This window comes from Macaca fascicularis, chromosome 11 (assembly GCF_037993035.2).
Source record: "Macaca fascicularis isolate 582-1 chromosome 11, T2T-MFA8v1.1".
NCBI lineage: Eukaryota > Metazoa > Chordata > Mammalia > Primates > Cercopithecidae > Macaca > Macaca fascicularis.
The window spans coordinates 26,916,019-26,937,032 of NC_088385.1; the positions used below are offsets into that span (position 1 = coordinate 26,916,019).

General features: G+C 35.4%; 1 protein-coding gene across 19 annotated transcripts in view; it reads right to left on the reverse strand.

Annotated features, from left to right (window-relative positions):
* Window positions 1-21,014, reverse strand: part of SOX5 (SRY-box transcription factor 5) — a 1,031,820-nt gene that overhangs the window by 665,631 nt on the left and 345,175 nt on the right. For 15 of the 19 annotated variants that reach the window (XM_065523881.2, XM_074006408.1, XM_074006405.1 and 12 more), the window contains one exon: window positions 14,377-14,451. The exons of the other annotated variants lie outside the window; for them this stretch is intronic. The gene's annotated coding sequence lies outside the window, so the exon portion shown is untranslated. The remainder of the gene's footprint in view (window positions 1-14,376; window positions 14,452-21,014) is intronic. 19 annotated transcript variants of the gene reach the window in all.

Consider the following 21,014-nt stretch of genomic DNA (forward strand, 5'->3'; position numbering starts at 1 on the left):
AATAATAAAAACCCTTTTATATTTGGGCTCTGAGCAAAATGAGAACTGATGGCCTGCTCCCCGTGTGGCACTCCAGTGAGACGGCAGCCTTGCAGACATCCCATGACAAACTAAAGCAGGGAGAAAAGAGTACAGACATGGCTGCACATATGATTGAGGTCCGACAGGCTGGGATGCCCCCTTTTCATCCCAGTGATGTGAAAGTTAGTTGAGGGACAGCACTGTCAGCCTGATGAGGCCTCACTGAGGATTGTGGTAAGGATGCAGACATGAGCCAAATCACGGCCGCTGTGTCTGAGATCATGAGAGATGCCAGCAGGGAAAGATGCCCATGATTATAGACCATGACAGGACAATTGTACAACGCGTCTGTTCCAGAATAAGACAGGTGAGGGCTGGAGTGTAGACATCACTTCTCACCTTTTTGCTCACCCCCGTACAGTTAAATGTATCAATATCTAAGTCCCAGCACCAAAATGTCGCAGTAATTACTTCCTGACCCGCAATTAAAGCCTGCTGCATTTTTCAGTCATAACAGCCAATTCTTTCTGAGTCATACATTGAACCAATTAAACTTAGAATCTCTATGTCTGAACGGATGACTTCTAACGAAAAGGGTGAAAGCTTCTAACCTCAACATCCAATCATATCTCTGTTTGGTAAATCAGGGGGAGAAGTTCAACTGAATGGCTTGGAATGGAGCCCATCCCAGCAGATTGTGCTGGGTAGAAATAACACTAGTCTGTCTAGGTAAGATCAGTGCCAATGGTTCCAACTAAAATTAGAAAAAAGGAGACAGTACCTTGGCTCATGCTTATGCTGGAGACAAGACTCTAACTCCTGCTAAAGCCAAATGATGGCAATTCAATTCCTGCCTGCCAGTTGCAAATCCCTACACTACCACTGCAGTATTATCAAAAGACATTTGCAATCCAGTGCACCTAACAAGAGAGGTGATTTCTTAGATTAGTCACTTAGTGGGTTAGCAACTCAAGAGCTAGTAACTCAAATGTATGCATACATTTATTCTGAAAGAAGTAAGTAATTTCCAAAACTATAGGCAGATTGTTGAAAAAAGAAATCAGTAGAATCTTACTAATTTGAAATAGATAAAGGATACTATTCATTTATTAGATTTAAAGTGTAAAAGTTAGGGGGAAAATCAAGGATGGAATGACCCCACTCCTTCCACAAAACATTATCAAAAGACCCACAACACTTCTCACGCATTTCAACAAATACAATTTTGCTCTAATCTCATATGTGTCATAAGGCACCATGCCATAGTGAAAAGAAAACTGGGCTAGGAATCAGGAAATCTGGGTACTTTTTCTGGCTCTGTCACTTATTAACTGTGTAAAATGATGCAAAATTTAACCTCTCTGAGCTTCAGTTCCTTGTCCACGAAAGCAGTGACTTAGATAAGCGTTAGCCAGCTCTTACAGTCCTTATTGCTTTCTCAATCATTGGTGATTAGATTCAATTTTAAATTTTGTAAGATCTTTATAAGACATCTTAAGTCTTTTATAAATCTTGGGTTTGAAAGTCAAATATACATATACTTACTATGTGTGTATAGACATGAATAACGAACTCTGATTATAATAGTAAAGTGTTAATTTTTTTTTTTTGAATTTGATCTATGCTGCCATGACAACACCCACACTCATATATAGGGACAATATTTGGGTGTCTGTGAATACTGTAACCTTTTTGGCAAATGTCAAAGCCATACAGAAACTCTACTATCATTCAAAGTATTCTTCAAAGAAGTACAATGTCTCTGGACAGAGGGATCTTCTCTAATGCTCCAGAGTAATTGAGAAAGCTAAAACTCTGGCAGGTATTGCAGGTGACAGACGAGGCGACACATTCAGAATGCTCACCCTAAGGCCTCTGCCATATTTCAAAGACATTTTCCTTCCACACAGGTAAGATGATTCTACCACACTTCCTAATTCCACCTAGAGAATTCTCAAGCAATCCACAGAATTTTATTCAAATCGCCCTTATGCTCACAATGCTAACTCATGTCTCAGCAGAACACTGGAACTCAGTTGCTGCTCAGGTTTCCTTTGGATCTGACGTCCTCCACTGGTACCAGACCTGGGAACCAGACCTTCACCTCCCTAATCAGTGAGGGACTATCACAGAACTATCCACACTGAAGACAATTCATAACACGGTCAACAGGAAAACCACTTCCCTGAAATTGTGAGCAGCTGGAGTTCTGGTTTTAGGTACTAACTCCTGTGATTCTGGGCAAGTCCAGAATCTCTCTGTTAAATCATTTACTCTCATACTGATGCTTCTTATGTGTACTATAAGAGTTATACAAGACTAAGTCCAGCAAAAGTATTTCCACTCCATGCTGTGTACTCGTGTGGAAAGAAAATTTTATATTTTGTTATGTTTTAGGTCACAGACACCTTTGAAAATCTGATAAAAATCAACTGATTTGTATCCTTTTCTCAGGAAAAAAATGTACCTGCGTAATAATATACATAAACATTTTGTGTACTTTTAGGGAGTTTCCTGATGCTAGAAGGTTCATGAACTCAAATGAATACCCTGGTCTAGAGTGCAAGTTCATTCTCTACTAGCAGTCTCATTTGGGAAACTCTGAATTTCAGTTTCCTCATCTATAAAACATAGTTAATGATGTCAATCTCTCTGCTGACATCTTGTAACTATTTTGAACACAAAATTTTTTTAACATCAATGTGTGGGAAAACAAGCTGGTGTTGCACAGAACTCTGCTAACTCTTAAGTTGCCATCGATCCATTACCCTAGTCCTTTAATGGTGTCACAAAGTATTAGTGAGTACTACCCCGATCTCACTGGCACCATCAAGCTTTGGGAGGTGTGAGTCATCAGACATTGTTTTTAACTTAACCTGGGCCCTCGGAGACTGACTGGATGGCTGCACCGATACTGTGCCCCTTACTTCCTTTCTAGCTTTTGTTTGATTACTGATATCTTAACACACATCCATGGAACTTAATGTACTAGCTCTGCTTTCCCTCTATGAAAATACTTTCATAATCTGGAGTTTTACATCTACCAGAATACACTTGGCTCTTACCTGGCATTAAATCTCGATCTTCACTTGAGTGCTTCTTAAAATTATTGTTTTTGGGCTCCATACTTGACATCTCTGCTCTCCTCCATTGGTGTGAATAATTGGAAACTGTCTTGCTAGATCATTATTTCTATTTTATTGGCAAATAGACTAGCAAAATATAAAAGTATAGAAAGTACCCCCGGGGTTTATACAGTGGGTGACAGAGCAAGTTAACAAAATACGACGCAGTTCACAGTGTAACATACCTATCACTCTATTACAATTTTCCTTTCTTCCTTGAGTCTACTGAAGTCATCCTTCTATATAACAATGGATAATAAAGAAGATTGGATAATACATACATACATTTTATTTAAGGCACATGATTTTTATGTTTCAATTTAACTTTTCATTTTGAAATAATTTCAGGCTTAAAAAATGCAAAAATAGTACAGAGTGCCCATATATTCTTTACCCAAGTTCCCCACAAATTAACATCTTATAGAACCAATAATACAATTATCAAAGTCAAAAGATTAACATTGTTAAATACTATTTGATGATCTATGGCCCTTTTTGAAATACCAACAATTGACTCACTAATGTCTTTTTCTTGGACCATGAGCCAATATTTAGTTGTGATGTTTTCTTTATCTCTTTCCATCTGGGACAGTTCCTCAATCTTTCTTTGTTTTTAATGACCTTCACACATTTTTAAGGGTCCTGCCAGGTTATTTTGTAGTATGTCCCTTTTGGATTGTCTGGTATTTCTTCATGATTAAATTCATGTTATGCATTTTTGGCAAGAACATGACAGAAATTACTTTTTGTGCCCTTCTCAGTGAATCATATGAGAGGCACATGATGTTGATATGTCTCATTACTGGGGATGTTAACTTTGATCATTTGTTTAAAGTGATGTCTGCCAGGTTTTTCCACTGTAAAGTTACTACTTTCCTTTTATAATTAATAAGTATTTTGAGAAGAGATACGTTGACATTCTGTAAATATCCTATTTATCATTATATTTTCACCCACAAATTTAGCATCCATTTGGATGATTCTTGCCTGAAACTATTATGACTGTGGTGTTTACCAAATGGTGACTTTCTATTTCCATCATTCCTCTTAATTGGCATTCTTCCTGTTAAAAAAGAGCTTTCTTTTCTCCCTCACTTATTTATTTGCTCAATAATTTCTTACAACCTTATGGACTATATTAAGAATATCCTATTACTCTCATTATTTTCTTGCTCAAATGTCCTGAATTTGGAAATACGGAGCCACTTCAGGGAGGATCCTGCATTATTTCAATGTTTTCAACATTGTTTACTCCTTCCCTACTTTCTGGCACCACAAGATGTTCCAGACTCTTATGACATACGTTTCTGGTTCTGGCCCTGGATCATCCATTTCTACAAGCATTCTTGGTTTCTTTTGCTAGAGAATGGTATTTAGAAACCAAGAACTAGGTACCAAATGTGCTCATCACTATTGGGGTGTTAATGCTTCTAGGCCCTCTCAGCAGATAGAGCTGGGAATATATAAATGAACACACGCACATACTCCTATTTCATTATTTGTATATCTGTGATACATATTTTTCTTATTGATATCTAAGATAAAAATCTAATAACCAGGCTTCATTCTAGCCCTCTTCCTTTCTTTGACAGAGAGAAAATAGCTCTCATCCACAATCCTAGGAGATATTTGAAGCAGTTTTGGAAATGCTAAATCTCACCCCTGTGGAAAATTGAATCACTCACCCATATCTTGTGAAATACAAATACTCTGATAAGAGTGCAATAGTTCTTTTTTGTTAATTTTTAAAACATCTTAGAGCCTAACTCCAATTGTTGTTTGGCAGTCACTTAGATTAACTCTTTTTTACCCACTTCCTTCATCTGTAATTCCTAAGAATACAGTTAAGTTTTCTTGCTATTTTTTAATATTTCATGTGGGGTACCCTGAATACTCTAATTCACTTTGATTATTTATTTTTTGAGTATGTGAAATATTAACACAGTTCCAAAAATCAGAACTATACCAAAAATGTCCCTTCAGATAAATATCACTCCCTATCACCTCTTCACTCTTGTTCCCTATTCCCATTCTTTCTATCCCCTTCCCCGGGCCCAACCAGAGTATTTAATCCGTTTTATTAATTTCTGGTTTGTCTTTCCTATTCTTGATTCCAATTAGCAGATACATATATACTTTCTTATTTTATTTCCATTCCAGATGATGTTCTTCATTCTGTTTTCTTCAACTACCCTCCTCTGCACGAACATTTAGGTAGTTTTTAATAGGTTACAATTATAAAAAATGCCATGATGAATAATCTTGGGCATATAGTTTTCTTTTTCTTTTATTATCATTATTATTTTTTGAGACGGAGTCCCACTCTGTCGCCCAGGCTGGAGTGCAGTGGCACAATTCTGACTCACTGCAACCTCCACCTCTCAGGTTCAAGCGATTCTTATGCCTCAGCTTCCCGAGTAACTGGGATTATGGTTGGCCACCACCATGTCAGACTCATTTTTGTATTTTTAGTAGAGACAGGGTTTCACCATGTTAGCCAGGCTGGTCTCAAACTCCTGACCTCAAGTGATCCACCCGCCTCAGCCTCCCAAAGTGTTAAGATTACAGGCATGAGCCACTACCCCCAACCCAGGCTAGTTTTAATATTGTTGATATTGTGTCTTCAGGATTAACTGCTAGAAGTGGCATTGCTGGGTCAAAAGGTTCAGTGTATATGTAGATTTGTTTAGACATCACCAATTTCTCTCCCAAAGGCTTGTATCAGTTTGCATTCCCATCTGCAATGTATGAGAATAAAGCCTGTGTTTCTAATTCTCCCTGAAATCATTTTAGCAAGATGCTGAGCAGCATTTGAATGGTTAATTCGTGTTTACCTCCTCTCACTGCCTATAGATAATCATCTAACTATGGTGCTAACAATTAAGGAAAAGGTTTACATAAATGTAAAGGAAGAAGAACAGAAAAAACAAGGAGCTGGGAAAAAATCACTCTTGGAAAAAAAAAATAGTTGGCTTTGATCACAGCAGCTCAGGATGAAACTATACAGCTTAGCGTCTTCTCTTTGAAAGCTTAACAAATCAAGAAGATTTTGCAGTAATTTTTCCCATGGCCAAGATTAAGCCCTGCCTCCTTTATGTCCCCAAGATCTATACTCACATTACAACAAGTGGCATATAGTACTTAAGTTATCTGCTTAAATGCCTGTCTTGCATTAGGCTTTATACTTTTGAAGTAGACACCATATATTATTCAATGTATTTATCCCAACTCCTAGCACAATGTTCAACATTGTGCTTTCCCTGATAAAACTTTGTTAATTCAAATATAATTTCAATAAACTTTGTTCAATCAAATATAAATTAACATTTCCTGAGTGCTGCTTCTGTGCCAGACAACACCCCAAATATTTTACAAGTATTACCTCATTACATCTTTAAAACAATCATACAAGGCTCATTTTATTCTTATACTAATTTTATAGATGAGGAAGCAAAGGCTTGATGAAGATGGCAAGTAACTTGTCTAAGGTGATAGATCATGAAAAAATGGAGTTGAGAGTTGAGTGGAGTTTGAACGGATGTCTGTCTCATTCCAAAGAGCAGCAGGGAGAAATAGGAACCTTCCTCATCCCACTTAGGTAAGCAAGTTCTCACTCTGCCTACGGTAAGGACAGAACTAATTCTATATTAATTTAAGGATTTCATGCTAGTAGGAAGGAAAGAAAAGGCGGTGGTTTAAATAGTTTCCAAATAGACTCTTAGGAAAGCTTTCTGAGCTTTTCACCTTTTGGTGAACAAAGCTCTGGCTGCTCGGATACATGCACACATTTGTTACACCCTTGTGACTGTGGTTTACGTACAAGCATCCTATTAAAAGAGCTTTTAAAAGACTGAAATTTGATTTCCTTTCGGACAGTAAAGGGAAAATAAAAAGATGTTCTTTGCCCTCCTGTTCTAATCTGTGTTTGCAAGTGAAGTCTGTAGTTCCCAGAACTCCCTCACCAGCTTGTTACATTTCCATAAATCTGTCCAAGAATACAACATTGTTCAGGCAAAAATGTAATATCAACTGTAAAACACATGCACATGATACCTGGGTCCAATTGGCCCTCATTTTGTATATAAGTAAAAATAAGCACTGCTTTAACTCTTAGAAATGACAATATCACATTATTTAGATAAGAGCCAAAAAATCGTTATTGAAATTCTGATAGCATTTGCCTTACTGGTAAAAGAAAATTACCTGTAATACATAGTTTAAATAATTACTTTTAAACAAAAGCTTCTTTTCTGCATTGCGTATTTATCTTTTGAGACCAACTCAGCAGGGCTATGTATTTTATTAAAATTGCCTTCAGACTGCTAATGGCAGGGCGTCTGTTAGCACAGGAAAAGTGATGGCAGTTTGACTCCTATTCCTAATATTGGGAGTTAGTCCAGACACTTAAGAGCCAGAACTCTGCTGTGCATTTGACTATGTTATCAACACTTTACTTGCTAATGATACTAGTGACAGCATTTCAATATGATGGGTCAGACTTCAATAGGAAAGCTTGTAATTATGCTACGGAACCAAAGAAACCCCCCAAAAACACATCAACGGCCTCCCCCCAAGAATCTCTTTTATCAGCAGATCAGTTGGTGTTAAGCTTCGTGACTGGGAATTATTTAGTAAGCTTCTGTTCAATATTGGTTTCCTTCTCCACCTTCCACCTTGGATGGGGATCCTCCATCAACACCTGATCTCTCCCCATTCAGAAAATGACAACTGAAAGCTTTCCTGTGGTGCAACTGTGTGCCAACTACCCAGCAGAAGGTCACACGGATGACTTCCCTGTGGCTTTTATTTTCCCCAGGGAAATCCACAGCCAGAGCTGACTGCTTGCCAAGTATGCTGAGTGCCACAAACCAGTAGTGCTAAGATCCTCCCATCCTTCTTGATGGGAAGCAGTAAGCAACTGTGCCGAACACCTGTGTCAGCTCCTATTTCTGGGGACACCCCAGGCAAGCACTCATTCAGCATTCAGGGAATAGGGCTCCCCTCTTCCAACAAGCACTTTTGTCCAAAAACTTCTCAGTAGTCATATGATAATAGTTCTGTTTGGCAGATCTCTGTAACATCAGTGTGTTTAACTACTGTTAAAGAGGATGATTTAAATCATTTGTGAGTTAAATATTTTACTATAAGCATCTAAATGAAATCAGCAGAAAGATTCTTTTCTGTTATTGTAAAAGTAAAGGCAACATTCGCTATCACTTCCTTTTGGAGCTATCTCAACCAACCTGAGGAGGAGGAAATGTAGTCTGAGATGTAAATGGCATGACTCTATAGATGGATGAGATCTAAATCAATCTTTTTCCTATAACTGAGAACAATATCACCAAATTGAACCAATGAAAATACTAGCCAAGAAATGAGATGGAGAAGAAGTCAGGCAGTATAATGAGGGTGCCTGTCGCAGAGTAAGACTCAGTAAGAATACATGAATGAATAAATGAGTAAATGAATGAGTACACAAACAACTTTTGATACTTCAAAAAAAATCCATAATGTAGAAATGAATATATTCTAGTGAGCCAATAAAGCCTGCATTTAGTGCTTACTGTTTGCAGACCACTCAGGAGGGCCCTGGGCAGATATTAAAGATAAATAAATGAATAAACAAACCAAACACAACTTCAAGACCATACAGTTTGTAAAGCAGCAAAGCTATAACTCAAACTTGAGAGTTTCTTTTATTTCCACTATTCCACGTGATCTTCAAAATTCTACATGGCATTCAGCACCCTCATCTTGCAGGCTATCCCCTCAGTCTACATCGCTCTTCTTCCACTAAGGAGGCAACTTTCAGCATCAAGTTTAAATTCATAGGGCTGTATCGTCAACTCCCATGCCAGGTCCCAGAATCTCCAATGTGGAATACTTCCTCAATATATCAATATTGGTAACTCAAATATAAAGACTCTCAAAACAACTCATGCTCTCTGACCAAACATTTTTAAAAAAGAATAAATCAATAAAAACAAACTGCTTTTTGTGATTTCCTGTATCTGTGAATTGCATGGCCTTTATTTCCATTATTCAAGGTTGAAATTGATCCCTTAGCACTCTAGGAAGACATCAAACCCCATCGAATCCATCTTCAGATTTCTGCTTATATCTGTACCCTGGTGTTACCACGTCAGGCCTAACTTTCCTGAACTCTTACTTCATGATTACATTAGTAATCTATCTTCCTTCTTATAGCCATACAGTTTATAAATCAATCAGCCTCATAGTGACATCATAATAATTAATTAATCCAAGGCACAGCCCTAGTCATCACCCTACTTTCCCATGACAAACAAAAAATTTTAATGACTCCACAAGTCCTGTGGAGTTAGGACAAACCACTTAGCATAAGATTCAAAGTCTTCTTATTATTTGAACCCAACTTACCTTTATAGTCACTATTTTCCTTTTGTATCCCTTGTGTTGCATCCAAACTCAAGCCCAAAGAGGAACATAAGACACCACAGCTTTAAATATATCCTTGGCAATCTTCCCACTGTCCAACATCTCTGTTGGGCAAAATCGTATGCATCCTTTAAAGCCCAGCTCAAATACTACCTTGTCTATGAAACTGTATCTTTTCTATGAAGCCTTATACACTGTCACCTTGTAGATATTTTGTAGCCTTTATGGCATTGGATTTCACATTGTATTCATTTGGCTATAGCTCTTCACAACCAAATTTATTCAGCACATGCTATTAGCAAAGCACTTTAAAAAGTGTGTTAGGGATGAAGTGATGAACAAGACAGTTCATTTCCAAGTGAAAAGCAGAGGGAAGATAGTCCTTCAAAAACAACCAAAAAATGGGGTGAGGGTTGGAAAGTCATCCACACAGCTGAATGCAACTAAGGATGAAATAAGACAATGACTAAAAAATACCTTTTGGATTTAGCATGATAATAGTTATTGATGATCTTAGCAAGATTTGGCAAGACAGAAGTGGAAGAGAATAGAGCGGTGAGAAGGAAAAAAGAAAATGACCGCAATTGAAGATAAGGCTTTAGGAAAATTTGTACATGAAGGGAGTGGTAGCTAAAGGGAGAGGTAAAATTTTTTTAAAAAGTTTTTATTTGTTTTTAGATGAAAAATTTGAGCATGTTTAAATATTTTGCTTCTAGTAATACAGAAGAAGTTGAAGGTACTGGAGCAGAGAATCAGAGTTTGTTGAACAGGCAATGGGTAAGCATAGGTGGAGGAACTAACTCTTATGGGAGTGGAGAATTTCCTCCACTGTCTGTGGCAGAAAGTGACAGGAATCACTCCAGACTCAAAAACAATCACAGATGAATATGTGAAGTTGAAGTAGGCATGCCCTCTCCGAAAAATAATGTCAAAGAATGATTTCCTTATTTATCAGTTTAATCATGGAAATGATTCTTTTTTTTTTTTTTTTGAGACGGAGTCTCACTCTGTCGCCCAGGCTGGAGTGCAGTGGCCGGATCTCAGCTCACTGCAAGCTCCGCCTCCCGGGTTTACGCCATTCTCCTGCCTCAGCCTCCCGAGTAGCTGGGACTACAGGCGCCCGCCACCTCGCCCGCCTAGTTTTTTGTATTTTTTAGTAGAGACGGGGTTTGACGTCACGGAAGTGATTCTTATTCTTATGACTGAAAAGGAAAGAATTTAGAGTAAGAATTTTTAGGAAAATAATATTAAATATTCATAAACAGGTATGTATGTATATATTTTGTTGCAATATTCTGATATGCAAATCATGAAAATCTAAGCCTAGATAACCTAGGTAGAGATTTTAAATAGTTTCTAATGCATTGATTAGAAATTTGAAAACTTTCCGGTAAATACTTATTTGGCAATTGAAAACTGCTGCCACAAGATTGCTAGAAGAAGGCACTCCCCACCTCCCAAATTACTTTTTAAATATTTATTTTGATTCTTCACATGATAGAAATGATATTTTTAGAAATAACCCTTCCTTCCAAGTATCAATAATATCTACTTTGACCTAATACTTTTCTGAAAATAAATATGGATATTATCCTCTGTTATTTACATGAAACCATATCCCTTATTTTCTCATTTGTATTATAAATGGTTACTTCTAATGTAAGTAACCCTTTATTCACCCATTTTCTCTTTATTACCTAATATTTGTACAATGGCTTGACAAACATGAAGGAACTGCAGCAACAACAACACTGCACTTCTCCCATAGGTCACGGAGGAGGCAAACAGAGGTCAAAGACGCCAAGTCACCCAGCTAGTAAGTTTCAGAGCTGCCTTCAGAATTCAAGCCTCCTAATTCATACTAAATTGATTTGTTTTAACTACTCTATGTTTCCTGCTCATAAATAGTCTCATGGATTGGAATAATTATAATAAAAGAGTTACATGATTTTCAAACACCTTCCTTTGCAAATAGGAGATAAAATTCAGGACTTGTTTCTGGACTTATAGAAAGCTATGTGGTTTGGGTTGAAATTATAAATGGCAAACAAATGAGAAATTCAGCTGTGCCAAGCAACTGATTGAATGCACACAATTTTTAAATATTATATATCATTATCATTAAGGTCTCTATTATAAAACAATGTTATTATACAAAGCCAAAAACCATAATTCAAATTCAAAAGAATTCTGCAAACTAAAGACATGGAAAAGAAAAAGGATAGCTGTATTATCTAACATTAGTCCCTTGAACACAAGCATCAGTCAATATCCTGATTAGAAAATGTTGCCCTAATCATTATTACATCTATTTTTACTCATAATTTAGATTCTGTCTATAAAGGGAAATTTTTTTAAATGATGTGCACAACTTGTAAGTCAGACTGATCCTTAAAATATATGAACCTTAACATGCTCCTCATCTGCTAAGATTCCTTTAATGATCTCCATCCCCCTCAGAATAATATTCAAGGTACTATCATAGTCTACCAGACTGTAATTGATGGACACCACTCAGCCTCCACAGTGTCATCTCTCACTTGTCTTCTCCTGTCTTCCTACCACTGCCCTGGCCATTCCTTCAACACACCAAGCACACTCTTCATACTGGCTCTTCCTGTCGAATGTACCTCTCCTTCCCCACATTTTGAAATTATTCTCTTATTCCATTCAGTCCTCTGTTCCATTCTCTCCTTATTAAAGGAGCCTTTCCCTAGACAGTGTATCTGAGATGGTCTTTCAGTGTTCTCTAGTATTATTTTTCTTCTTAGTACTTATCCCCACTGACATACTCATCAAAATCTTCACTTCACATTTTCTTCCATAAGAATGAAAGCTCTGGGAGAGTAGAGATTTTCCTTGTATGAATAAATGAATTAATGAATGGATCATCATCTTTTTATTTATTTCATCTAGCTAAAGAGAAAATTTTTCCAGGGAAATGGCACTACCAAAAACATTTTTATGATCTTGATTTCTTTGAATATTGGTATAATCCAAAGTGAAGTGTTAGTACCAATAGCATTCTTTATCAAATGATAAATTGGCAAAATGGCAAATATGATGGTATTTTTATGTGTGTGCATTATGTAGTATGCAGAATGATTTGTGTTCCATAACCTGCGAGGTAGCATAATGTAGTAGACCTGCATCATGCCAAGAAACATAGATTTAGTTTTATTACTAATGTTTCATGTAACAGAGGATAGTAATTTAGGCTTGTGAAATAAGTTGATTAGACCAAGTTTCTTTCTATCTCATAAGACTATAGGGATCTATGAGATGTTTGTCCCTTCCTTCTTGATTTTGCTTCCAAACATGCAAAAGTCAAACAACAAGTGTATTCAATTTAAGGTCAATATTTATATAATAGTTGGATGCCAAGAACACCCACCACATTTAGCTTCAACTTATTTGGTTTTAATGTTTATTTCCGTAATATTTGCAAACTAAAAATTCGGGGATGTTTATTATCAGAATACTCTTTATCAAAGTATCATTGAAAAGTGGTTCTTAACTCTGCAAGAATCTGTGCAGACACACTTACTTTGGCGTATCATTTCAAATACAGTTTTTTGCAAGACTCTTACCTAATTTAGCTAAAAGCAGAGACTTAAGCATATGCATTGCATCAAGATATAGTTGAAATGTATCTTCCCTTTAAGCTGGTAAGCAGTGTTCTCCCAAGGTACATGCCAATAAAAATGTGTCTAATCCCTAATATCCTAATGTTCATGCTAAAAAATAACAAAATCCCTGAAGCATCCAGATAGAATCACTTTAAGCTTAGTTCCTTTATGAGTAAGTCATTTTAATTGAAGAGATCTGATCACACTGAAGGACAAAGACATTTATCTCTCTGTATAATGAAAACTGAAAAAGCCACTGGTAGTTGTTCTACAGAAGACCTGGATGTGGAGGAGCTAAGACACACTCCAGGGGAGCTGTGGAAGCGGTAACACGGAAGGGGTAACAAAGAGGGAGGGAACCAAGTCTTCACTCATAACTAAGCAATAATAGTGAGAGTTGTGAGCACTGTTGAAACAACCAAGACACTTCCCTGGACCAAGGAATGAACACACAGCCATTAGCCACATTCATGGCAATGGGGACTTCAAAGGCCATTGTGGCTCCAGCTTACTGAGAAATGTGACTAAAACTAACCTTGTACAATGACTGCTGAATGCTCCCAGGAGACTCTTCGACTATTGAGACCTTTTATTTACATAGAAATTGTCCGATTTAATTAACTTTCATTTCATACACCGTAGTCAACATTCTGTAGTTACTATTAGTGTTGGCAAACAGATTGACTCTGAAGCGTGTCAAGAGCTTTGAAAGGTGGACCCCAGCACAGAGTATATGGCAGAGAAGAAAAGAAACTCGATTTTCATGACCTGGGTGTTCCGCCACTACAATTACATTTTATTAACATTCTACATGTTTTAAGAATTTGATTCTTAAAAGTCATTAAGGGAAAGTCATTAAGAAGTTTCATTTCAAAACAGTTTATACAAGGAAAAAATATAGAAAAAATATAAATTTGGGCATCAATGTAACTTAGGTAAGAAATTTTTTTTCTATTCTTGATAGTTTCTTTTAATTGGTGGTTTTTTTTTTTTTTTCATCTTCAAACTATAAAAGGAAGACACCCAAATGCTCGGCTTCTTATATTATAAGAGTGTTACTCATAAATTGCAAACCGAGAACAACTCAAGTAAGCACATGGAAGAAATAAGCAAGTGGCAAGAGAATTAATTGTAAAACTGATGGCAAAAGAATGACCAGCAAATGGTAATGCAAATGTCCTGACCTGCTGAGTCTCCCAGTCCAATCTCTCCCACTCCCGGTGTCCCGGTCTCCTTGATATTATCTATTTCTTGAAATGCTAAAAAAAAAAAAAAAAAAAGAAAGGAAGAAAAATTGAAAGAAGGAAAGAAAATATTAAGTGAGAAATCAAAGTAATTCCAAAATACTCAAATAAAAAAATTGAAAATCATAAAGATAGTTAAATGGGATTTCTATTGCAAAATGTTGGAAAAAATATTAAGTAATTTCATTGTAATAATTTTTTTTTCTAGACCAGATTCATAGCCGTAAAACAACATCAGACTCATAGGACTGTGCCAGTTAGTGGCTGATGAATGACAAATCAATGAAAAACTAAAAAATTTTTATTAATGACATTTCAAGATACAGTGACAACTGAAATGTAAAAATATGAACTAATTATTTAGGAGACATATCAATTAAATCACTTAAAAGTCATCATATGATTAATTCAGTCATGTGAGCACACATGTGTGATGCATGGACTCACTCACACAAGTGTGTGTATATAGCCTGAAGTGATCTTAAGCCTAGTTTTACTGAGACAATTACATCCATTTTTTATAGTCCATGATAGGTAGTTTAAAATATATATATAATGCAATATTACTTAGAGCTACAATACTTTATGCAAAACATTCTAATGGGCACCGAAATTTATGGAATACATATGTGTATAACTTTATAGAATAAAATTTATGGAATACATTTATGAAATAAAATTTATGGAATATAAGCAAACCAACTGCTACATTGTACTAGGACACTAAGTTATAAAAGAATAAAGACTTCACAAACCCATTGAATAATTTCCAGGCAAAAATACCAATAATAGGAAGAACAAAATGAAAACAGAAACACTCTATAAGCAGTCACTTTATCAGAGCGAGACTGCAGGGTCATAAAAGCAGAATTTAAGTATTGATTTCCGGGAATGTTTTTGCAAATTTATCTAACCTCTTGGAGGCTTATTTTCTCAATCTATAAAATGGCTTCATAAGCTTGTCATGAACCCCAAATCCAAGTTTTCAATACATATAGCTATTTTATTATGATTTTATTATTTATTTGTGATTGCTGACTATTTTTTATATGGGGAAGTTCATCAGCTATTATCTGCTTTTTAAAGTTTGGCCACCAAAATGATGACATTATATGACTTCAAGATGTTTAAGCATAATTATATACTGGATCTTGCAACAAGCTTATTAAAACTGTATAAGTAAAAAGTTTATCAATTTTTTGTCCTAGGTTGGTCCTATGTTATCAACCAGATTATGCAGGTCAGTATTTTAATGACGATACTTCAAATTGTACTTTCAGGAAAATAGAATTCCACTTCTGAAATACTGGTGCTGCAGACTTAGAGGTAATCTAAGACCAGGTGACTTGTGCAACTTTTATTTATTAATTTATATTCTTTTTCATTTTAAAAGCCTAAATAATTTTGGAATATTTAGATTATTTTAGAGTATGTAAAATAGCAAAAAGAATTATATTCTATAACCAAGTAGGATTTATCCCAGGAATGCAAAGTTGATTTATCATATAAATATCAAATAACATAACATACCATATTAATAAAGGGAAAAATCATACAATATCTCTACAGATGCTGAAAAGCATCTGACAAAATCCAACACCCTGCTTCAACACCATCAAAACATTAAACAAACTAGCAATAGAAGGAAACTTCCTCAACCTAGCAAAGACCATCTACGAAAAATCTACAACTATAATACTTGATGGCGAAACATTAACTGTTTTCTGCTTAAAATAAGGAACAAGAATGTTTGCTCATGCCACTTTTATTCAACATTTTGTTAGAGATTACAGACAGGTTCACTAAATAAGAAACAGAAAGAAAAGGCATCCAGGCTGGAAAGGAAGAAGTATGATTATCGCTCTTTGTAGATAATGTTTTATTTTTACTTAGAAAATCTTAAGGAAGTAACTAAAAAACTATAAGGGCTAAAGAACAAGTTCAGTAAGGTTGCAAGATAGTTGATCAATACATAATAATTAATTGTATTTCTTCACACTAGTAATGAACATTCTGAAAATGATATCAAGGAAACAATTCCATTTACAACAGCATGGAAAGAACAAAATACTTAGGTATAAATTTAACATTAGAAGCGTAAAGCTTGTGAATCACAAACTAAAAACATCACTGAAAAAAATTAAAGAATATCTAAAAAATGAAAAGACAACCCACATTCATGGATGAGAAAACTTAATATTCTTAAAATGATAATACTCCCCCAATTAATCTACAGATTGAACATAATTCTTATCAAAATCCCAGTTGGCTTTTTTACAGAAACTGTCAAGCTGATCCTAAAATTCATATGGACATACAAAAAGTCCAAAATAGCTAAATCGATCCTGAAAAAAAAAAAGAGAAAGTTAGGGGATGCATCCTTCCCAACTTCAAAATGTATGACAGCTACAGTAATCAAGACATTGTGGTCCTGGTATAAGGATACACATACAGATCTAATGGCACAGAATTGAGAGTACAGAAATAAACTCACACATTTGTAACTAGTTGATTTTTGATAACGTTGCCCAGATAAGTCAATGGAAGGAAGAATAGTTGTCATATAAGTATTAATATATTTTTTAAAATCTGGTCTTTGTCCCTGGTTCCTGGCACAGAGTTTCAGAAATTCTTGAAATTCCCTGAGTGATAGATGTGCCTTTGTTGTGCTAATGAAGTGGCGCAGGGTTGTTGCCACAGGTAGCCTACAGGATGGGGAAGGCTGGCAGAAAAATAACAAATCTCATGTAATTAGAGGCATTCCCAGTCCTCTCCTACCTCTGGGGAAAGAAGAAGATCTGAAGATTAAGTTTAGTCACATGGCCAATGACATGCTTATGTAATAAATACCTTGAACAAAAACTGTGAACACAAGGTCGGGTGCAGTTGCTCATGCCTGTAATCCCAGCACTTTGGGAGACCAAGAAGGAGGGCAGATGCCTTGATGTTCGGGAGTTTAAGACCAGCCTGGCCAACATGGCAAAACTCCATCTCTACCAAAAATACAAAAATTAGCTGGGCATGGTGGTGCACGCCTATAATCCCAGCTACTCGGGAGACTGAGGCAGGAGAATCACTCTAATCTGGGCAGCAGAGGTTGCAGTGAGCCGAGATCACACCACTGCACTCCAGCCTGGGCAACAGAGCAAGACTCCATCTTAAAAAACAAAAAAAACTATGAACATGAGGCTTGAATTGCTTCCAGGATAGTGAACATATTGATGTACCAGGAGGGTATTGCAACCAACTCTATGAAGACAGAAACTTGTGCTCCAGATTATTCCAGACATATCCTGTGTACTCCTTTATCCAGCTATTCATTTAAATCCTTTATAATAAAATGGCAATTGTAAGTATAGCACTTTTTGTGAGATAGGTAAGTTGTTCTAGTGAACTATCAAACCTTAAAGGGGTTCTTAGGAACTCCCAATTTTGTAGCCAATTCTTCCAAGCAGAAATAAGGGTAGCGTGGGGACCCCACTTGCAGTTGGTCTTTGAAGTAAGGACAGTCTTGTTGAGGACCTTGTCCTTGAATTTGTGGGATCAGATGTTAACTGTGAATAGTTAGCGTCAGATTGAATTGAACTAAAGGACACCCAGCTGATGTAAGAGAATTAGTGTTAGAATGTAATACAGTCTTCAACAAATTATTCTGGGATAACAAAATATCCACATGCAAAAGAATTAAACTGGATCCTTATCTCATATATAAGTAAGAATTTACTCAAAATGGATGACATATACCTACATGTAGAAACTAAACTATAAAACTCTTAGAAGAAAATGTAAATATTTATGACCTTGGGTTTGGCAATGGGTTGTCAGACACAATAACAATAGATATGCCAAGCAACAAAAGCAATAAACGGATAAATTGGACATTAAAAATAAAAACATTTGTGCTTCTAAGGACACTACCAAGAAAGTGAAAAGACAACCTACAGAATGAGATAAAATATTTGCAAATGATACATTGACCAGGAACTGACTTACATCCAGAATGTATAAAGAACTCTTAGAACTCTATAATAAAAAGTCAAATAACTAATTAAAAAATGAGCAAAAGATCTGATAGACATTTCACTAGAGAAGACGTACAAAGAAGATGCTCAATATCATTAGTCATTAGAGAAATGTAAACCAAAGCCACAATGACATGCCACTATATATCCACTAGGATGGCTATAAAAACAAGATAGATAATTACAAGTGCTGGTGAGGCTATAGAGATGTGGGAATGCTAGTAGATTGCTGGTGGAAATATGAAATGCTGCAGCTGCTATGGAAAGTAGTTTGCAGTTCCTAGAAGTTCACAAATTGAGTTACCAAATTGACCTAGTCATTCTACTACTAAGTGTATACCCAAGATAAATAAAAACCTATGTCCACACAAAAATGTGTATACATATGTTCATAGCAGCATTATTTATAATGGTTAAAAGGTACCAATAATCTAAATGTTTTTTAACTAGCTAACAAATGAATAAACAAAATTTGGTACATCCATTACAATGAAATACTATTCGGCCTTAAAAAGGAATGTAATTATTACAGCACGGATGAATCTTAAAAACATTTTATCAAGTGAAAGAAGTCAGTAACAAAAGACCATATATTGTATAATTCTAAGTATAAGAAACGTCCAGAATAGGCAAATCTATAGAGACAGAGCGCAGATCAATGGTTACCCAGAGTTATGGGGGAACACTTGAGGAGTAATGCAGAGTGAAAATGAGTGCAAAGCCTCTTGTTGTCACATGGAAATATTCTAAAATTGGGTAGTGGTGATACTGAATAATCCATGAGGTCTCTAAAAAACACTGACATGAACACTTTGAAAGAATGAATTGTGTGGTACATAAATTATAACCTAACAAACCACTCTTCTAAAAATTATGTACCATAAAACAAAAACACATTAACTTAGTCTCATTATCTTTTTTTAAAAAGTATGCACATCTACCTTGAAAAATCTAACAGTGTTAAGATAATACAAAATAAATGTAGATTACTCCCTGATACATAACATTAATGGCATACCATGGCTAAAAACTAATAATAAAATGCGTAATAGGAAGATGTTCTACTTTTAAATTAGTCTTCAGAGATTAGTTTTTCAACAGTACTCAAGTGTTGTAATACAATCCAAGTATTACTGTCTCTTTATCAAGACTTAGACTGTAAAAATATTTTTAACATAAAGTATGGCAACATTTAGAATACAATTTGTTAATAGCTGGAAATCATGGACATTTTAGAATTTTGTAAAACCAAAGAGATTTTAGAATTATATATTTGAGAATGACTGCTAGAAAAGAAAATTTTAGCTGCTAATCCAAAATAGATAAATACATGAGAAAACGTCTGCTTTAAAAACATCACATTTTGAAAGGGGGAATAAGAAGGGGATGATTAATAGGGTTCAAAAATACAGTTAGAATAAGATCTAGTGTTTGGTAGCACAATAGGGTGACTACAGCTCACAATAATTTATTAAATATTTCATGATAACTAAAGAAGTGGAACTGAAATGTTCCTAACACAAAGAAATGATAATTGCTTGAGATGATGGGTATCCCAATGACCCTGATGTGATTATTACACATTGTGTGCTCAAATAAACATATCACATGCACCTTAAAAACATATGCAACTACTTTGTCTCCATAATAATTAAAACTTCTAAAAACATCACATTTCAGCAACATAAAATTGAAGTTCCCTACTTCTATCTATGTAACCTTTAATTTTAATATGAATGCATTTAATGAAATACTCAAGAGGCTACATATCCTAAGGGACTCACATTTATCCAATTTCATGATCATAAGAGTTATATGATTAAACATCCTCAATTCCAGTTATACCACCTAAGTGTCTAACCTCTCTGTTTAGTTAATACGTATTTTACTATTCAAGTGTATTTTCTGCTACTGAAATTTAAATAACACTCCAATCCCTTCTCTAAAGTGTGCATACACATTGCTTTGAGTTAAATTGGGGATTTGTTGAACAGAAACCATCCAACCATTCATCTGTTCATTTACTCAACAAAAAGTTCTTAAGCACTTATTATAAGATATTGCATGTAAGATAAGGCAGAATGGAAAGAGAAAAATAACATGTACTTTGGGATCACACAGATATAAGCTTGAGTTCAGGTCTCAACTTATTATAGGTGGTAAAACCTTTCTGAGCCTTAGTTTCCTCATCTTTAAAGTGATGATTAATTGAACTAATGTGCTTCCAAAACTCGATAATTAATGTTAATATCTTTTTTCCTGCCTATTTGAAAGTTAAGTAGGTTAATCAGACAAGAATTCTGTGTCTTAGGAGGTAACAGCAGATACAATGTGTATAATTAAATAACGTGAAAAATTACAAGGCAGAAATTCCCAGTGATAAAATAAGTGAGATGATTTATACTAGATATAGAATATAGTATCATCATTATCATCAAGTAGATATAGCATTTATATTGTTAACCACTGAGATAAATAATTATCAAGTAACACTAATTTTCTTCCAAAACATTAATGTTCCAAAGTATTAACTATGGGAAATAATCAGAGGATTTG